Source organism: Aquarana catesbeiana, linkage group LG01 (genome assembly GCF_042186555.1).
Source record: "Aquarana catesbeiana isolate 2022-GZ linkage group LG01, ASM4218655v1, whole genome shotgun sequence".
NCBI classification, from domain to species: Eukaryota; Metazoa; Chordata; class Amphibia; order Anura; family Ranidae; genus Aquarana; species Aquarana catesbeiana.
The window spans coordinates 44,965,174-44,985,806 of record NC_133324.1 but is presented as its reverse complement, the minus strand read 5'-3'; positions in this window follow the sequence as shown (position 1 = coordinate 44,985,806).

The following is a 20,633-nucleotide window of genomic DNA, read 5'->3' as shown; positions in this document are numbered from 1 at the left end:
AAAATGTAAACGAGGCTTTGCTCTATCCAAATAAAAAAAAAAAAAGTTTTGCCTATAGTTCTACTTTACACATTTACCTTGTAAAAAAAGTTTAAAAAAATAAAATAAATATATATATTTTTATAAAGCTGACTTTCACCTCAAGTACACTTATGGCGCGTACACATGGTCGGAATTTCCATCAGAAAAAGTCAGATGGGAGCTCTTCATCGTAAATTCTGACCGTGTGTATGCCCCATCAGACTTTTTACGTCGAAAATTCAGACGGACTTAGATAGAGAACATGTTCTATATTTTTCCGATGGAACAGATTACTATCGGAAAAAATGCTCGTCTGTATGCGGTTCCGATGAGATTAGCAGAAGGAGCCCAAAGGGTGGCCCTCTGGCTATTGAACTTCCTTTTTCTAGTGCCGTTGTACGTCACCACGTTCTTGATGGCCGGAATTTGGTGTGACCGTGTGTATGCAAGACAGCTTGAGCGGAATTCCGTCGGAAAAACCTTCAGAGTTTATTCCGACAGCAAAACCGTTCGTGTGTACAGGGCATAATTCGTTATGCCCCCCCTAAGCAAGAATATATACTGGCCCCTCACTGCTCCCCACCTCTCCACACCACATACGTGCCCACCACAACACCTCCTGTGTGCAAGACGTCAGGCTCTCAGAATCCCTGCTGCAGCGGGTGTATTGATCTCATCACACCGGCCACACATTTCTTTCCCCCAGGTGCCAGGGTCTGGCAGGCACAGTGCACACTTCTTCCCATGCTGTGTCCCACTGGAGGACCAAGAGCTCACCTGCAGCCGCATGCTTGATGTGGCCATGCGAGAAGGGGACGGAGCCAGTTGCCTGGACAATCTAACGCTAAACAACAGATTGCCTGAATCGCAGTATCGTGCCCCAGCTTGTATATTTAGCTGCGCTGTGAGAAGCCGTCTCAAAGTCTTGCTGCCAGCCTTCTGCATGTTACTTATGGCTGTTAGGACCCATGACTGCATCGGGCCTCCAAGAGTGACCCTTTGCCTCGCCTTGCCCAGCTGCCTCTCTGCCTGCACCTTCTACTCCTCTCTCCTTGGATCCAGCACTGCCCCAAGACCCTACCACCACAGACCCTCTGGGAAAAGGCACTCATTGCCCAGTCCACTTCACCAGCGCTATCAGGCGTCCTAAGCGCAAGTCCCTGAACTCCGTTCCCCTGGTCCACATGGGGGTCCACAGTGGTTCCTATCCATGTGATATACACACACTCAGTCTGCTGCTCTTCCTGGCGTTCCCCTGGTCAACATCCTGGTTCCAAGCACTTTACATTACATCCACGCGGAGGGGCTTGCTCACCATTGACCACCTGGAAGGTTGCCACCTGCTGGAGACCTATTAATACGCTTTTTAATGTCTTTTAAACGTGAGTTCATATTTATTGTTTTTCATTTTACCAATATGTTTTAGCCGCTTGCCGACCAGCCGCTGCAGTTATACTGCGGCAGGTTGGCTCGGCTGCGCAAATTGCCGTAGCTGTGTGTTGGGCTCGTACTGCTATGCAGGAAGACGGATCTGTGTGTTGTCCCAGACAGCCCACCCCCCATACAGTTGGTAAACACACCCAGGGAACATATTTAACCCTTTGATTGCCCCTGATTTTAACTCCTTCCCTGCCAGTGCCATTAGTACAATGTCAGTGCATATTTTTAGCAATGATCACTGTAATAATGTCACTGGTTCCCAAAAAAGTTTTAAAAATGTCAGTTAGGTGTCAGATCTGTCTGCCACAATGTCGCAGTCCAGCTACAAATCGCAGATTACCACCATTACTAGTAGAAAAAAAATAAAAATGCAATAAATCTATCCCCTATTTTGTAGACGCTATAACTTTTGCGCAAACCAATCAATATACGCTTATTGGGGTTTTTATTACCAAATATATGTAGAAGAATACAAATTAGCCTAAATTGATGAAGAAATTAGATTTTTTTTAAAACATTATTGGGTATGTTTTATAGCCAAAAATAAAAAATATTGTTTTTTTTTTCAATATTTTTTTTATAGCGCAAAAAAATAAAAACCGCAGAGGTGATCAAATACCACCAAAAGAAAGCTTTATTTGTGGGAGAAAAAGGACATCAATTTTATTTGGGTACAGTGTCGCACGACCACGCAATTGTCAGCTAAAATAACGCAGTGCGGGATCGCATAAAATGGTCTGGTCATTAAGGGGGCAAATCCTTCCGGGGACTAAAGTGTTTAATACACTATATTACCAAAAGTATTGGAATGCCTGCCTTTAAACGCACATGAACTTTAATGGCATCCCAGTCTTAGTCCATTGGGTTCAATATTGAGTTGGCCTCACTCCAAACTCGCTCATCCATGTCTTTATGGACCTTGCTTTGTGCACTGGTCCAGATCATTTGGAGGAGGGGGGATTATGGTGGTGGGTTGTGTTTCAGGGGTTGGGCTTGGCCCCTTAGTTCCAGTGAAGTGAACTCTTAAGGCGTCAGCATACCAAGACATTTTGGACAATTTCATGCTCCCAACTTTGTGGGAACAGTTTGGGGATGGCCCCTTCCTGTTCCAACATGACTGCACACCAGTGTACAAAGCAAGGTCCATAAAGACATGGATGAGCGAGTTTGTGGGTGAAGGAACTTGACTGGCCTGCACAGTCCTGACCTCAACCTGATAGAATACCTTTGGGATGAATTTAAGCAGAGACTGTGAGCAAGGACTCAATATTGAACCCTACGGACTACGACTGGGATGCACTTAAAGTTGTGTGCGTGTAAAGGCAGGCATCCCAATACTTTTGATAATATAGTGTGTGTGTGTATATATATATATATATATATATATATATATATATATATACACAGTAGTACATACAGCCCTCAAAATTTCCACTCGCCTGCTCGCATTTGACGAGTGCAAAAAGCTTGAGGGCGAGCACCGCTGATAGGCAGGGTTGAAAGGGAGCTGTTCTCCCATCGATGGGTCAGGGGAGGGGAGATGAAGAGGAGAGTTAGCCGGATCATCACACAGAGCGGGGATCGCATGCTGTGACAGCTTTGATTTGAATCGCCCGGTGCCTGCAGTCAAACAAAGTTCCGCCTCCTGGACCAGCTCCTTTGATAGACAGGATTGCCAGAACACTGTTCCATTGCCGGGATGTGTGATGTCTATCATAGGAGCCAATCCAGGAGGCGGGACTTTGTGTGACTGCGGGCGCAGTCACATTCAAATCAAAGTTGTCACAGTGTGCGATTCCCGCTCTGTGTGATGATCCGGTCGGCTCTCCTGTTCCTCTCCTCTCTCTGACCCCTGTGCACTGGTCAGGCTGCATTGATAGGCATTGATGAGACTGCATTGATGGGCACTGATCTGGCTGCATTGCCACTGATTAGGCTGCATTGATGGACACTGATAAGGCTGCATTGATGGACACTGGTGAGGCTGCATTGCCACTGATTAGGCTGCATTGATGGACACTGGTGAGGCTGCATTGATGGGCCCTGTTGAGGCTGCATTAATGGGCACTGGTTAGGCTGCATTGATGGACACTGAACAGGCTGCATTGATGTGCACTGATGAGGTTGCATTGACGGGCACTGATCAGGCTGCATTGATAAGCACTGGTGAGGCTGCATTGATGGCCACTGATGAGGTTGCATTCACGGGCACTGGTGAGGCTGCATTGATGGGCACTGGTCAGGCTGCATTGATGGGCACTGGTCAGGCTGCATTGATGGGCACTAGTGAGGCTGCATTGATAAGCACTGATCAGGCTGCAGCGATGGGCACTGATCAGGCTGCATTGATGGGCACTGGTGAGGCTGCATTGATGGGTAATGGTGAGTCTGCATTGATGGGCACTGATCAGGTTGCAATGATGGGCACTGGCGAGACTGCATTTATGGGCACTGATGAGGCTGCATTGATGGGCACTGATGATGCTTCATTGATGGGCACTGATAAGGCTGCATTGATGAGCACTGATGAGGCTGCATTGATGGGCACTGGTGAGGCTCCATTATTGGGCACTGGTGAGGCTCCATTAATGGGCACTGAGCAGGCTGCATTTATGGACACTGATCTCACAAAAGTGAGTACACCCGTCACATTTTTGTAAGAAATTACACTTTGTAATACAATACAGTGCTACAATGTAAAGTAGTGAGTGTACAGCTTGTATAACAGTGTAAATTTGCTGTCCCCTCAAAATAACTCAACACACAGCCATTAATGTCTAAACTGCTGGCAACAAAAGTGAGTACACCCCTAAGTGAAAATGTCCAAATTGGGCCCAATTAGCCATTTTCCCTCCCCGATGTCATGTGGCTCATTAGTGTTACAGGGTCTCAGGTGTGAATGGGGAGCAGGTATGTTAAATTTGGTGTTATCGCTCTCACTTTCTCATACTGGCAACTGGAAGTTCAACATGGCACCGCATGGCAAAGAACTCTCTGAGGATCTGAAAAAAAGAATTGTTGCTCTACATAAAGATGTCCTAGGCTATAAGAAGATTGCCAAGACCCTGAAACTGAGCTGCAGCATTGTGGCCAAGACCATACAGCCGTTTAACAGAACAGGTTCCACTCAGAACAGGCCTCACCATGGTCAATCAAAAAAGTTGAGTGCACATGCTCAGCATCATATCCAGAGGTTGTCTTTGGGAAATAGATGTATGAGTGCTGCCAGCATTGCTGCAGAGGTTGAAGGGGTGGGGGGGTTGTGGATCAGCCTGTCAGTGCTTAGACCATACCCCGAACACTGCATCAAATTGGTCTGCATGGCTGTCATCCCAGAAGTAAGCCACTTCTAAAGATGATGCACAAGAAAGCCCGCAAACAGTTTGCTGAAGACAAGCAGACTAAGGACATGGATTACTGGAACCATGTCCTGTGGTTTGATGAGACCAAGATAAACGTATTTGGTTCAGATGGTGTCATGCGTGTGTGGCGGCAACCAGGTGAGGAGTACAAAGACAAGTGTGTCTTGCCTACAGTCAAGCATGGTGGTGGGAGTATCATGGTTTGGGGCTGCATGAGTGCTGCCGGTACTGGGGAGCTACAGTTAATTGAGGGAACCATGAATGCCAACATGTACTGTGACATACTGAAGCAGAGCATGATCCCCTCCCTTCAGAAACTGGGCTGCAGGGCAGTATTACATGATAATGACCCCAAACACACCTCCAAGACGACCACTACCTTGCTAAAGAAGCTGAGGGTAAAGGTGATGGACTGGCCAAGCATGTCTCCAGACCTAAACCCTATTGAGCATCTGTGGAGCATCCTTAAATGGAAGGTGAAGGAGTGCAAGGTCTCTAACATCCACCAGCTCTGTGATGTTGTCATGGAGGAGTGGAAGAGGACACCAGTGGCAACCTGTGAAGCTCTGGTGAACGCCATGCCCAAGAGGGTTAAGGCAGTACTGGAAAATAATGGTGGCCACACAAAATATTGATACTTTGGCCCCAGTTTGGACTATTTCACTTGGGGTGTACTCACTTTTGTTGCCAGCGGTTTAGACATTATTGGCTGCGTGTTGAGGGGACAGAAAATGTATACTGTTATACAAGCTGTACACTGTATAATAAAATATTTACAAAAATGTGAGGGGTGCACTCACTTTTGTGAGATTCTGTGTGTGTGTGTGTGTGTGTGTGTGTGTGTGTGTGTGTGTGTGTGTGTGTATATATATATATATATATATATATATATAATATGCTATATTGTTAAAAGTATTGGGACGCCTGCCTTTCATGCATATGAACTTTAATGGCATCCCAGTCTTAGTCCGTAGGTTTCAATATTGAGTTGGCTTACTCTTTGCAGCTATAACAGCTTGCAGCTATAACAGATAGGGATGAGCCGAATGAACCCCTGTTCAGTTCGCATGAGAACTTTCTAACAATGCGAAAGTTCGGACCCGAATAACGAACCCCATTAAAGTCAATGGGACCCGAACGTCAAAAATAAAGTGTCCATTTTGAAAGCATATATGCAAGTAACTGGGCATACAATGGTTACAGGGGTCCTTCCCACCGTAACCCTATAGAGGTAATCTTGATGAAAGCAAGAATTGGCCTTGCTGTAAAAAATTGCAATGATATGCACCTATCAAACAGGTGCTGAAAAATTGGCCTTTGGGTGTCGGTGGTGCCTTCCCACCGTAACCCTATAGAGGTACTCTTGATGAAAGCAAGAATTGGCCTTGCTGTAAAAAATTGCAATGACATGCACCTGTCAAACAGGTGCTGAAAAATTGGTCTTTGGGTGTCGGTGGTGTCTTCCCACCGTAACCCTATAGAGGTACTCTTTGATGAAAGCAAGAATTGGCCTTGCTGTAAAAAATTGCAATGATATGCACCTGTCAAACGGGTTTGGAAAATTTACTCTTTGGGTGTCGGGGGTGCCTTCCCACCGTAACCCTATAGAGGTACTCTTTATGAAAGCAAGAATTGGCCTTGCTGTAAAAAATGACAATGATATGCACCTGTCAAACCGGTGCAGAAGATTTACTCTTTGGGTGTTGGGGGCGCCTTCCCACCATAACCCTGTAGAGGTACTCTTGATGAAAGCAAGAACTGGCCTTGCTGTAAAAAATTGCAATGATATGCACCTGTCAAACAGGTGCTGAAAAATTGGTCTTTGGGTGTTAATTATGCGCATGAAACCTATACCAAAAACATTCTTCCAGATGAAATGATTGAACACCGTCAAAGCTAGGCAGCCTCGAAGTCCTGCAGAGATTCCACATCCCAAAAAGACTTAATCAGTGATAACGGCATCAGGGGCTTCATAGCTGGTAATCCAGGACTGATTCCTTTTCATAAGAGTCAAACGGTCCACGGAGTCTGTGGACAGACGGGTTCTATGATCAGTAACAAAACCTCCTGCAGCACTGAATGTCCGTTATGAAAGCACGCTGGATGCAGGGCAGCCCAACAACTCAGTAGCATACTGGGCAAGTTTTGGCCAGTGGTCTATTCTCATGACCCAGTAAGTCAGTGGATTGTCAGCTTGAAAGCTCCATCTCTGTTTTAGCCCCGAGATAATCGTCCACCATGTGATGCAGATGCTGCCCTGGGTGGGAAGGACTAAAAAAATTCCGAAATGCCTCACTTAGGTGGACGCCTTCTCCAACGCTCCTCTCTTGACCAACGGAAGACTCAAAACTATGTTTTCCACCACACTGTAACCTACTGGAGTCAGGAAAAACGTCCAATAAAATCATCTTTAACGTGTCCTCAAGAGATTTTATCTTCTGCACTCTCTATGGGGAAAGGATGAGTTCTGAGACCTTCCCCTTATAACGGTGGTCAAAGGGGTTTGCCAACAGTAATCACCCTTCTCCTTTATGACACGTATTCTTGGGTCCTTTCACAGGCTTTGAAGCATGAGGTTGCCCATGCGCCTCAAGTTTGCAGAGGCTTGAGAAGCAGTCTCCTCAGGGTCACTCAGGATGACAGCATATGGAACTTTCTCCTCCCAGCCCGTACTACTCCCAAGGGTCCTGAGGTTGGAAAGCCAACGCTTACAGATTGACGCATGTCTTCCTCTTCTTCGAAGCCTATGAAAATGCCAGAATCCTCCTCCTCATCCTCCTCCTCCTTACCTCTCTCCTCCTGTATGTTCTGTGACATAGGAATGATGGTGTTAGGTGCAGTTTTCAACTTAACTGCTTCTAGTTTATATTGCTTTGCCAAATTAGCTCTCAAAGAAGTAAGACACAGAATATAGGTTTCTGTATATCAGATCCGAGCCTTAAAGGTCCCGTACTGTCAACTGAACCTGTCGGCTCTTTATTGGGGCTTTTTATAGACTGGTTACAGAAGCATCAGTTTGAGCAAATTTCCATATAAGGTAACAAGCAGTATAATTTCAACATACATGACGCTAGACTTACACATCTGGAAAGACTTAAGCTACGTCTTACAACTGACACGCACACATTATACAGAAAAATGGAAAACAACTTAAGTAGAACTCTACTCCATTATTTCCAACCTTATCAGATGGTGTCTGGATAAAGTGGGCCTTAAGAGGAAAGGAACTCCTCTTCCTCCTGCTGCTCTGCCTCCAGTGCCCTGTCCATAATGCCATGCAGAGTCTGCTCCAGCAGGAACATAACAGGTATTGTGTCACTGATGCATGCACTGTCATTGCTCACCATCCTTGTAACCTCCTCAAATGGTGACAATACAGTGCATGCATTCCTAATGATCAGCCATTGGCGTGGGGAAAAAAAGTTGAGGTGGTCTGAGCCTGTCGTCATGCCGTACTGGCATACTGGCACAGATACTCGTTGACAGCCCTCTGCTGCATGTATAGCTTCTGCAGCATTCCCAAAGTTGAGTTACACCTGGTGGGCATGTCACAAATCAGGTGGCTTGCGGGCAGGTGGAATTCCTGCTGAATTTTAGCCAAGCGAGCACTGGCTGTGTATGACCACCTGAAATGGCTACAGACTCTTCTTGCCTGTTTTAGTACATCTTGCAACCCTGGGTACGTATTTAGGAAATGCTGCACCACCAAATTGAGGACATGTGCCAGGCATGGCACATGTGTCAACTTTCCCTGTCTAAGGGCGGACATGAGATTTGAGCCATTATCGGACACCATTATTCCTGGCTCCAGCTGGCGTGGTGTGTACCACCTCTGTGCCTGTCCCTGCAGAGCTGCAAGAATCTCTGCTCTGGTGTGGTTCCTGTCCCCTAAACACACCAGCTGAAGCACTGCATGGCACCTTTTAGCCTGGCTCTGGGAATAGCCCTTTGAACGCTTAGGGGGTAACTGATGTTCATAGGACAATTCTACAGAGGAGGGCATGGAGGTAGTAGAGTAGGAGGAGGGGTAGAGCTCACAGGTCTGGCATCATCATCACCACCAGCTGTATGGAGACGTGGGGGCACAACAAGCTGCAGCACCGAGCCCTGTCCTTCATCCTTTCGAGTTGCAAGCAGCATTACCCAGTGTGCTGTGAACGAAATATATCATCCCTGCCCATGCTTGCTGGACCATGTGTCAGCAGTAACATGGATTTTACGGCTGACTGCCTTGCCTAACTATGCCAGAACATTCCCTTCCATGTGATAGTAGAGAAGTGGAACGGCCTTACGTGAAAAGTAGTAGCGACTGTGAACCTACCATTGTGGTGCAGCACATTGTGCGAATTCACGGAAGGGGGTAGAATACACCAGGCTGAAAGGCAGAAGTTGGAGAGCCAACAGCTTTGACAAGCTTGCATTCAGACGCTGGGCATGTGGGTGGCAGGGACTGTATTTTTTTTCCGCTGTAGCAGATGGGGCAGATAAATTTGCCGGCAACAGTCTACAGCTGGTGGTGTGCTGCTGGCAGATGTGCTGCTAGGACCTGGGACACCCTGTGCTATACCATCAACCCTGTCAGTGGAGGCTGCTGAGAGGTAATGGATGTTAAATGCCTTGTTAGGCATGTGGTACCCAAATGGTTGGTGTTTTTCTACGTTTGATGTGCCTAAGACACAGTTTGCAAATAGCAACAGAGTGATCTGCTGCAGATGTGCTAAAAAAAAGGCCTAGACAGCTGAGCTTTGGGGAGTGGGCCGGGAGATAACAGTTGCAGAATGTGATGGAATAGGGTGGCTGCTCTCTACTCTTTCTGTAAGTCGGCCTCCTTGGGGTTGTGCCCCCTCACCTTCAGTTTCCTCTGCTCTATCTGGCACCCAAGTCGCATCAGTGACCTCATTATCATCATCATCATCATCTGGATCTCCTCCATCTTCATCATTACCACTGGAGACAACTTGGCAATACGCTGTGGCTTGGGGAACATGAATGCCATTTTGTCTACCGGTGTTCCTCCCTCTCTCTAGGCTCATGTTACTGTCATCCTCAACCTCAGAACCAACATCTGAATCCAATAATGGCTGGGCATCATCAAAGGACAAGTGGCTGATGCTGTGGTCAAATAACTCAGCTGACGCTGTGGTCAAATAACTCAGCTGACTCCTCAATGGCTGATGTTGGGGCTATATGGACAAGGAGGCAGGTTTATCCACTGCAGGGGACTGCACACTTGTCTCTGCTTGCGTGATGGAGGATGAGGAAGGTTTAGTGAGCCAGTCCACCACCTCCTCTGCATGCTGTGGCTGGATAGCAACTCACTAAACAGAGGAAATTATGCCCTGCCTAGGAACTGACCACCATGCCCTCCTTTGCCTGTGGACACATTTGTTGTTGGCCCCATTATAGTGCCAAGGGAACATCTGTTTCTCCTTGTTGTCCTCCCAGACATTTTTGGGGGTGAGGGGGGGTGCTTTTAAGCAAATGTAAAGAAGACGTTGAAATCTGTATGTAGATGCACTTCAATCAATGTAATGTGTTTGGTGCAGTTTAAATTGAGTACTCACACTACACAGAAACACTCCACGGATACACTATAATATATTGCAATATAATGTGCCAAACATACAGTGACGCACAGAACTATATGGCGTTAAACTGACAGTAATGCATACAAAACTATATAGCGTTAAACTGGCAGTAACACACGCAAAACGATATGGCGTTAAACTGGCAGTAACGCACACAAAACGATATGGCGTTAAACTGGCAGTAGCGCACACAAAACAATATGGCATTAAACTGGCAGTAACGCACACAGAACTCTATGACGTTAAACTTGCAATAACGCACACAGAACTATATGGCATTAAACTGGCAGTAACGCACACAAAAGTAAATAGCGTTAAACTGGCAGTAACGCACAAAACTATATGACGTTAAACTGGCAGTAACGCACACAAAACAATATGGCGTTAAACTGGCAGTAATGCACACAGAAGTAAATGGAGTTAAACTGGCAGTAACGCACACAGAACTGTATGGCGTTAAATTGGAAGTAACGCACACAGAACTAAATGGCATTAAACTGACAGTAACGCACACAAAACGATATGGCCTTAAACTGGCAGTAACACACACAAAAGTAAATGGTGTTAAACTGGCAGTAACGCACACAGAACTCTATGGCGTTAAACTGGCAATAACGCACACAGAACTCTATGGCGTTAAACTGGCAATAACGCACACAGAACCATATGGCATTAACCTGGCAGTAACGCACACAGAAGTAAATGGTTTTAAACTGGCAGTAACGCACAAAACCATATGGTGTTAAACTGGCAGTAACGCACACAAAACGATATGCCATTAAACTGGCAGTAACGCACACAGAAGTAAATGGCATTAAACAGGCAGTAATGCACAAAACTATATAACGTTAAACTGGCAGTAACACACACAAAACCTTATGGCGTTAAACTGGCAGTAACGCACACAGAAGTAAATAGAGTTAAAATGGTAGTAACGCACACAAAACGATATGGCCTTAAACTGGCAGTAATGCACACAGAACTATATGGCGTTAAACTGGCAGTAATTCACACAGAAGTAAATGGCATTAAACTGGCAGTAACGCACAAAACAATATGGCCTTAAACTGGCAGTAATGCACACAGAACCATATGGCGTTAAACTGGCAGTAACGCACACAGAAGTAAATAGCGTTTAACTGGCAGTAACACACACAGAACTATATGGCGTTAAACTGCCAGTAACACACACAGAACTATTTGGCGTTAAACTGACAGTAACGCACACAGAACCATATGGCGTTATTCTGGCAATAATGCAAACAGAACTATATGGTGTTAAACTGGCAGTAACGCACACAAAACGATATGGCGTTAAATTGGCAGTAATGCACAAAGAAGTAAATGGTGTTAAACTGGCAGTAACGCAATCAGATAGACAATGTTCAACCGTCACTACACTGACGCTATCTGAACTGTCCCTACTCTAGCTATACACTAATATAAAGATTACTGACACGGTCTCACTACACTACACTGAACCTATATGAGCTGTCCCTACTCTACACTAATGTATGTATGAATGACACGGTCTCACTACACTACAGTGAAACTATCTAAGCTGTCCCTACTCTAGCTGCACACTATGCAAAGCTGAATGATGGTAATCCTCACTACACTCACACTATCCCTAGACTGACACTAAACTAATATTCTACACTGACAATTGAAGCAAAATAGCACAGTATAGCACAGTGGTCATCAACCCTGTCCTCAGGGCCCACTAACAGGCCAGGTTTTATGTATTACCTTGGGGAGATGCAGACTAGAATACTGCAATCACTGAGCAGCAAATGATATCACCTGTGATGTATTTCAGTTATCTTGCAAACCTGACCTGTTAGTGGGCCCTGAGGACAAGGTTGCTGACCACTGATATAGCACACTAACTAATAACACTGAACAGAGCCCTGTTATATCTCTCTCCATGCCAAAATCACACTTAAAATGACTGCCATTGAAAAAATAATTTTTTATACTGTGGGGAGGGAATGAGCCATGTTTGGATAAAGTCAGGATGACCAATCATGACTCTGACAGTGCTCTGTGCCCTTATTGGCTGAAGCTTACACTGCTTCAGCCAATCAGGGCTTGCAATGCACTGTTCAGCGCCACAATGCATTGTGGTCGGTTCGGGGGCCGTTCGAATTACCCGTTTGTTCGCCTGTTTGCTGAACGACCGAACAACGAAAGTTCGACTCAAACTTTTGCTCGGGCCGAACCATTGGACCATCCCTATTAGAGACTGATGAACAGGCTCAAGGTACTGGAATCGAAAAGGTCCCTGAGTTAGTTCCTACTAAGGACCTGTCCCGGACTGGGAAGAAGGTGCCGATCAGTCTTAGGAATGTTACAGATATTCCATCTACTTTAGGGGCACGTATGCTGGTGGGATAAGTGAGTGCAGCTACCCCTGTGCTACCAGAAGAGGCTGCTGGAAAAGAAGATTGTCAGAAAATGCAGAAGGAAACCAGCATTGTACTGAAGCTTTACTCCCTGCATGGCAGTTAATAATAAAGTCACAACTAGCTAGATGGGAGAAGACTTTCTCGAAGGATGACTTTGATGTGGGACATGCCAAGAGCGCTCAGCATCAGATCTGGCAGCAAGAAGACAAGCCCTTTTGAGAGCAAGCCAGGAGAATATCTCTCAGTGACTTGGAAGACCTTCGGGAGCAGTTGGCAGAGTTGAAGAGGTCCGGGGTCATTGAAGAGTCCAGAAGCCCATGCGCCTCACCTATCATGGTGGTGCACAAGAAGAATGGATCACTGCGTATGTGCACTGACTACCAGACTTTGAATTGCCGTACTGTTCCTGATCAGTACATAATCCCTTGCATTGAAGATGCCCTCCAGTGTCTTACTGGAGCTAAACGGTTCAGTGTACTCAACTTCAAGAGTGGGTATTACCAAATTCCCATGCACCCGAAAGACAGAGAAAAGAACGCATTAATTTGCCCGTTGGGGTTCTATGAGTTCAGTCGGATGCCTCAACGATTGTCGGGGGCCCCAGCGACCTTCCCGCGGTTGATGGAAAGAACAGTAGGAGATATGAATCTAATAGAAGTACTTGTGTACCTAGACTACATCGTTGTGTTTGGGAAGACTTTGGAAGAGAGTGAAGCCCGGTTGAATAAGGTTTTTGCACGGCTCCATGAAGAAGGGTTGAAACTGTCAAAAAAAGAAAAGTGCCAGTTCTACAGAACTTCTGTTATATACTTGGGTTATCTCGTCTGTGCTGGAGGGGTAGCCACGGACCTGAAGAAGTTGGAAGCTGTCACCAAATGGCCAAGGACTGTAACTGAATTGAAATCCTTCCTGGGATTCTGCTCTTACTATCGGAAGTATTGCTCGGCCTCTTAATGAGCTGTTGCAAGTGGCCATGGGAGAAGGAGAAAATCAGTCTAAAGTGAAGAAGTCTGGCTGTTGCAAGAAGGGAGAATCAGTAAAAGATCACCGGACTTCCCAGTGTGAAGAGGCATTTTGGCATCTGAAGAAGAGTCTCACTGAAGCTCCGGTATTGGCTTATGCTGACCCTGCTAAGCCCTACAAACTTCATGTAGATGTCAGTAGAGATGGACTGGGAGGAATTCTCTATCAAGAACAAGATGGTAGTCTCAGACCAGTGGCTTATGTGAGTCGCAGTCTCACTCCATCAGAAAAAATGATCCCGTTCACAAGGTGGAGTTTCTGGCTCTCAAATGGGCCATAGTAGACAAATTGAAGGATTACCTGTATGGGGTTGTGTTTGTGGTGAAAACGGATAATAATCCTATGACCTATCTTCTGACGTCTGCCAAATTGGATGCAACAGGACACAGATGGCTGGCTGCCTTTTCTGGATTCCAATTCAGTTTAAAGTACTGATCTGGGGCAGGGAATCGAGATGCAGATGCCTTATCTCGTAGACCTTATCAACAGGAGGAGGAGCCAGGAGATTGGGGCTATGTTACTGCAGAAGGTGTACGGCCTTATGTCAAGGCATGGCCAGGAGATTGAAGGGAAGTGTTTGAGCCGAATCCATCCAAGTTCATCCCTCTGGGATACCCAAAGGCTATTGCGGGATGATGCAAGTACGAGGTGAGGGCCTTCGGTTGTCTAAATGAGATTTGAGAAAGGATCAGGATCAGCATCCGCAATGCCATCTGGCTATCCAAGCCCTGAGCAAGCAGGAGCCAAGCTTCTTATTTAAGAGCTCTGTGATTGGAGTGAAGATTCTACATCAGGAATGGAATAGATTGCAGCTGAGGGATGGAGTACTGTATCTCCTTCTGAGGACATGGAAGAAAAATGGCAGCTATTCCTTCCTGAGAAACACTGTGCAACAATCCTGAAAGCTTTGTATGATGACCATGGACATTTAGGAACGGCGATAAATTTTTGTTTAGTCAACAATAGATTCTACTGGCCCAACATGAGAGGAGAGGTAGCGAGTTATTGTCATTCCTGTTTAGCATGTATCCAGCGCAAGACATTACCAGTTCGGGGCTGCTCCCATGGGACATTTGCAGAGCCAGGAGCCTCAGGAATTGGTTTGCATTGACTTGCTGTGCCTGGAACCTGATACAGGTGGAAGAAGTAATGTCCGGGTGGTGACTGACTATTTCACTCGCTATGCGCAGGCCTATCCCACTAAAGATCAACAGGCGACCACAATAGCCAAAGTCCTTGTTGAAAAGTTTTTCATGCATTATGGGCTGCCTGTCCGAATCCACTCTGACCAAGGATGAGACTTTGAGAGCCGGTTAATCCATCAACTGTGCACTTGGCTAGGTATAAAGAAGTCTCAAACGACGCCTTACCACCCGCAAAGGGATCCTCAACCTGAGAGATTTAACAGAACTTTCCTGAATATGCTGGGGACTCTACCTACAGAGAAGAAGCAGCACTGGGGAAATCATATTGCAGCTGTTGTGCATGCTTATAACAGTACTGTAAGTGATGCTACTGGCTATTCTTAATACCGACTTATGTTTGGAAGAGAAGCTCACCTTCCTATTGATTTAGCTTTTGGAACATCAGTTGACAATACTTCTTTGACTTCTCTCCGGGGTTATGTTGAAAGGTTCCGAAAGAATCTGAAGCAAGCTTACAAGAAAGCCATGGAACATGCCTCGACCAGAAAACTAGGGAATAAAAAGAATTTTGACTTAAAAGAGAGTGCAGGACTTGGAGCTTGGAGATCGTGTGTTGCTGAAGAACTTGGGGGTACCAGGAAAACATAAGCTGTCTGACGGCGATCACAACCTTATATCATATGTAAACAGCTTCCTGGGCTACCAAATCACACCTGAGGGAAAAACAAGGGACCTTGAAGATGTGGCATCGAAATCTTTTGCTTCAGTTGTCTGATGCAGTCAGAGTGCCTCAAGTGCCCCCAACACCTCCTCAGAAATCAACCCCACCCAGGACTCGCTCACATCAGTGAGCTTCTGCTCCCACTGTGTCGCAAGAAGAAGAGGAAGAGGAAAAGATAGTGAGGATGAGGAAATAGTGCCTTATTGGATGTGCCTTACAGAAACAGAGACTGATGCAAACACTATGGGAGTGAGCAGAGGAGGAGAGCTGACTAAAACGATATAAAGACTACCTTGTCCAGAAGTTGAAATCCTACCATCATTTATGGAAGCGGATCGGATCAAGGTTGAGAGTACCAGTCCCACCTCAGAGAGAAACAGGAAACTTGATCAGTTTTGCTGATGAGCCCTTGACATTGCCTGAACCAAATTGCTCTTCAGAGGCTGAAGCTCCCCTTGTGGGTGGGAAAATAAAGAATGTCAAATGCCTATCCCTGAACTCACTGAGGAAGTCAATCTTTCCCCTCCATGACCAAACTGAGCTTGACTGAGCCTGTGGCTACGGTTTCCCTTTGGAGCCATGCAGTCCTGTTCACTCCAGAAGTCCAGCAGTGAACTCTGTTCAACCTTCTGAGAAGTATTCTCCCATTCGGCTAAGGTGAAATATACATCCTCCAAAAAGATTTACTTATGAAACTTTAGGAGAGAACTCTGACAAACTGATTCCCACCATTAAAAGGCAAGTTCCCACGCCTAATCTCCCTACTGTTAATTGGATAGGGGGCGACTCTGCTCTGACCTCTGACACCGATGGGTGGGACATGGCAATTGCTCTGGCCTGTTCAAAAACTGATTTCGAACTGACCGAAGGTGTATATAAATAGTTTCAGCAAAATCCAGATGTGTCTCAATATTTGCTGAGTTTAGATTGTGGTTAATGTCATTGTAGAACTGTTAATAACCTTTTCCTTCCATAATGTTTGAATAGTTTAATGTCTCCACCTATTTGGAGACCAAAGAATTCAAGTGGGGGGAGAATGTAGCCAGAAGCTGGCTATTATGTCTGCAATTCAGGAACAGTGTGCAGTGTTCTTAATGAGGAGCTGTCTCCCTCTAGTGTAGGCTTGGGCTCCATGAGTCATTTCCTTTCAGACAAAACTTAGAGCAGAGCAAAGCATTGTGGGATGTATAGCTCAGAATGCTGAGGTTTCAATTCCAGCAGGACTGGCCTGAACTACCACTATCAGAATGTTGAGAAAACAGAAAAGACTACTGGGAGAGGATATAAAAGGGCTGGCTGAGGCCTACATCGCTCTTTTAGGACACCGGCTTGGATCTGCCAGCAGGAGTTCTGTGTCAGTGTGAGCTGCTGCTGATTTGTGGCCTGCACAGTGGGAAGTCGTACAGCTGCATCCAGAGGGACCTCTGCGGACAGCATGGCTTCTCACATACAGTGGACCGGAGACTGTTCCAGATCCTCCAGCGACACCTGCACTTCAGATCCGGGTAGGCCGCGGTGTGGTGTGACAGGGTCAGACACTATTCCCAGAGCCAGGATTTACAGGGAGTTCCTGAAAGAGTCTTCATCACCATCACCTGCATAACTGCCAGCAACTTCTGTAACCAATATGGTGAGCGGGCATTTGTCCATGTAGATTATATAAGACACTTCATATAGACATCTGTCACAGACCTAGCCGGGACAGAGGCTGTTGGAGAGGACTGTATGCAAGCCTGTTGCCTTTTGATTATGGGCCCTGGATTTTCAATGGATTCATTCTGTTGGGACACATCCTGTGAGGAGATGCTGGTGTCATCAACCTGTGTTTATGTTAATTGAATGAGCTAATGACATTGTCCTCTATACAATGTAGGAGACGGGACGACTGCTATTGTGTTGATATAACTGTGAAACTCGGTGCCCACAAGTCTGGGCGAAAGGTCATGTCTCAGTCACCTAGGCTGTATAAAGGATTAGATAATTAGCTCATGTTAATTAGGTTACATTTGTATTGTTAGAGTAATCTTCTCCTGTGTATATAAGACTGTATTCTGGTTCTGAATAAAGTGAGTTCTTGGTAGCAACAAGCAAGTGTCGTCTTGTGTTGTGCTCAGAGAGGTTGGGATATCTGTATACAGACTGGGAGGAAGTGGTATATGACGGAAGCACTCAAGCAGAGTGTGGGACGTTCCGTGACATTGGTGGCAAGCAGCGGGAAAGCTTCCTGAAGTCTGGGACATCCAAACCTCCAACTGGATCCAAGATCAGCATAGCAGACTTCAGTAACCACAGCGGAGATATGGACCTGGCATCAGAATTCCCGGGGCTGCTGCGGATCATCCTTTCAACATACACCAGGACTGTGTCTGAGGATGAATACCTGGAGCTTAGGCAGCAAATTCGGGTGGAGCTCTGGATTGCAGCCCTCCGTCTCGCTAGTATAAAACAGGGCAAGTGCTTTCCAACCCAAGAGCAACGGGCCAGTGACCAACGGGCATTGCGGATGGCATTCCTGGGAGAGCAGCCCCAGGAGCAATGGGTGACTGAGTTGGACAGGTTGGTCCAGCAGGAGATAGAGCTGGAAAATCGTTATCGGGCTCTGCAATGGCACGCAGAGGAGGGATATTTAGGGGAGACAACAGAATGCTCTCCGGAGGGATATGACTTTGGCGGCCCTGGATTGCTGTGGGAGAGCCTTACAGATCTTTTTATGTTTGGCGATGAAGGGGAACCTGACCTTGAGGACCTGAGAGACTATAGAGAGTCTATGCTCGGTCTTGCAGGGGTCTCAGAGCTCAAACCTGATCTGGACCATTTGCTAAGGAAGGAACAGCATCTGGAAAGGGCATACAGGAAACTGCTAGAACAAGTTCAGCAGCATGCCAGAGAATCGGCAGTGGAAAATCCGGAGATTGCCGTCCCCAAACCTGAAGTGCTGACAACAGGGCAGAGCTCTGCTAACCTCTGCCCAGAAATGATAGCATCTTCTGGGTTCCATGGACAGGAGATGGTGAACCTCTATCCCCAGACATCAGTTGCAGAGACATGGGATTTGATAGACTTTTCTGCTGAGGAAGAACAACCTGATGAGCCTCCAGCAGAAGAGCTGCTATCAGGGCCAAAGTTCATTGTGTTCTGCCCAGCACCAACAGTGGCTTCAGCCTTCCTGAGAGAAGAGGTAGTCGGCCTTTCTCCCACAACACTGACAGGGACATGTGATTTTCTGCCAGCAGCATCTATGGAGTTAAAACAAACTTCTCCAGCTGAAGATCTGGTAACTGAACAGAGGGTCCAAGACCTCTGTCCCACACTTTTACCAATTCCAGAGACTGGAGATTTAATAGACGTTTCTGTAGAGGAGGAACCACCTGGCAAACCCCCAGCAGAAGTGCTGGCAACCGGACAGAGGGTCCAAGACCTCTGCCCCACACCTGCAGCAATTGTGGAGGCTCAGGCTGAGAAGATGGCAATCACTTCCCAGCAGCAGATACAGGGGGAGAAGGGAGAGGAGGTGTGTGTTGTCCCTCCCCAACAGTTGGCCAGGGTGGAGGAAGTGGGCTTTCCTCCCCAGCAAAGATCCGTGTACCTGGGAGACAGTACCATCGACATGTCGTCCCAGCAGCCAGATGAGGGAATGGAAAAGGAAGCAGCCGGCTCACCTCCCCAATGGCAGCTACACAGTTTGGGAGTGGAGGAAGCCAGCCTCCTGCCCCAACAGTTAGCCGGAGCAGAGGATGCGGAGTCCCCAGCAGAAGTGCTGGCAACAGGGCAGAGTGCTACCAACCTCTGCCCAGCACCGGCAACAGCTACAGAGTTCCAGGGAGGCAGGGCAGTCGGCCTCCCTCTCCAACAGTTAGCCGGAACAGATGGTGTGGGGTTTCCAGCAGAAGGGCTGGCAACAGGGCCGAGGACTGCTGGACTCTGCCCTCAACTAACAGAGGATGGATTTCCTGTGAAGGTGGATGGGACTTCAGTCTCCACCTGTATACCCCAGGGATGCTGGGCAGTGGGCCCCGATCCCCAACAGCATGACAGAGTGAGCCCAGACACCCTGTCTTCTCTCCAGCGGCAGAAAGGATTCCAGGGAGAAGAGCCAGTCCAGGCCTCTCCCCAGCGGCAGATATGTTCTCTGAGAGAGGCAGAGGTTGGCTGGGTGAGTAATACTCTGTTTGGAACAATTTGTTTGGGGTACTGTGTGGGTACAGGCAGTAGAGGACTGGAACTATGGACTAACTTCGGAGTCAACCCGTCTGGGGTCTCCTCCTGTGTTAGTCTCCTGCCAAAAGGGGAGAAATGTCACAGACCTAGCCAGGACAGAGGCTGTTGGAGAGGACTGTATGCAAGCCTGTTGCCTTTTGATTATGGGCCCTGGATTTTCAATGGATTCATTCTGTTGGGACACATCCTGTGAAGAGATGCTGGTGTCATCAACCTGTGTTTATGTTAATTGAATGAGCTAATGACATTGTCCTCTATACAATGTAGGAGACGGGACGACTGCTATTGTGTTGATATAACTGTGTGAAACTCGGTGCCCACAAGTCTGGGCGAAAGGTCATGTCTCAGTCACCTAGGCTGTATAAAGGATTAGATAATTAGCTCATGTTAATTAGGTTACATTTGTATTGTTAGAGTAATCTTCTCCTGTGTATATAAGACTGTATTCTGGTTCTGAATAAAGTGAGTTCTTGGTAGCAACAAGCAAGTGTCGCCTTGTGTTGTGCTCAGAGAGGTTGGGATATCTGTATACAGACTGGGAGGAAGTGGTATATGACGGAAGCACTCAAGCGGAGTGTGAGACGTTCCGTGACATATCCTTTATTCAACCCAGCTTTCTGGTACTTGTGGTACCATTGAAAGTTAGTTCACATACTCTAATGACCACTGTATGCAGACATCTATATCCTGTTCACATCTTTATCACC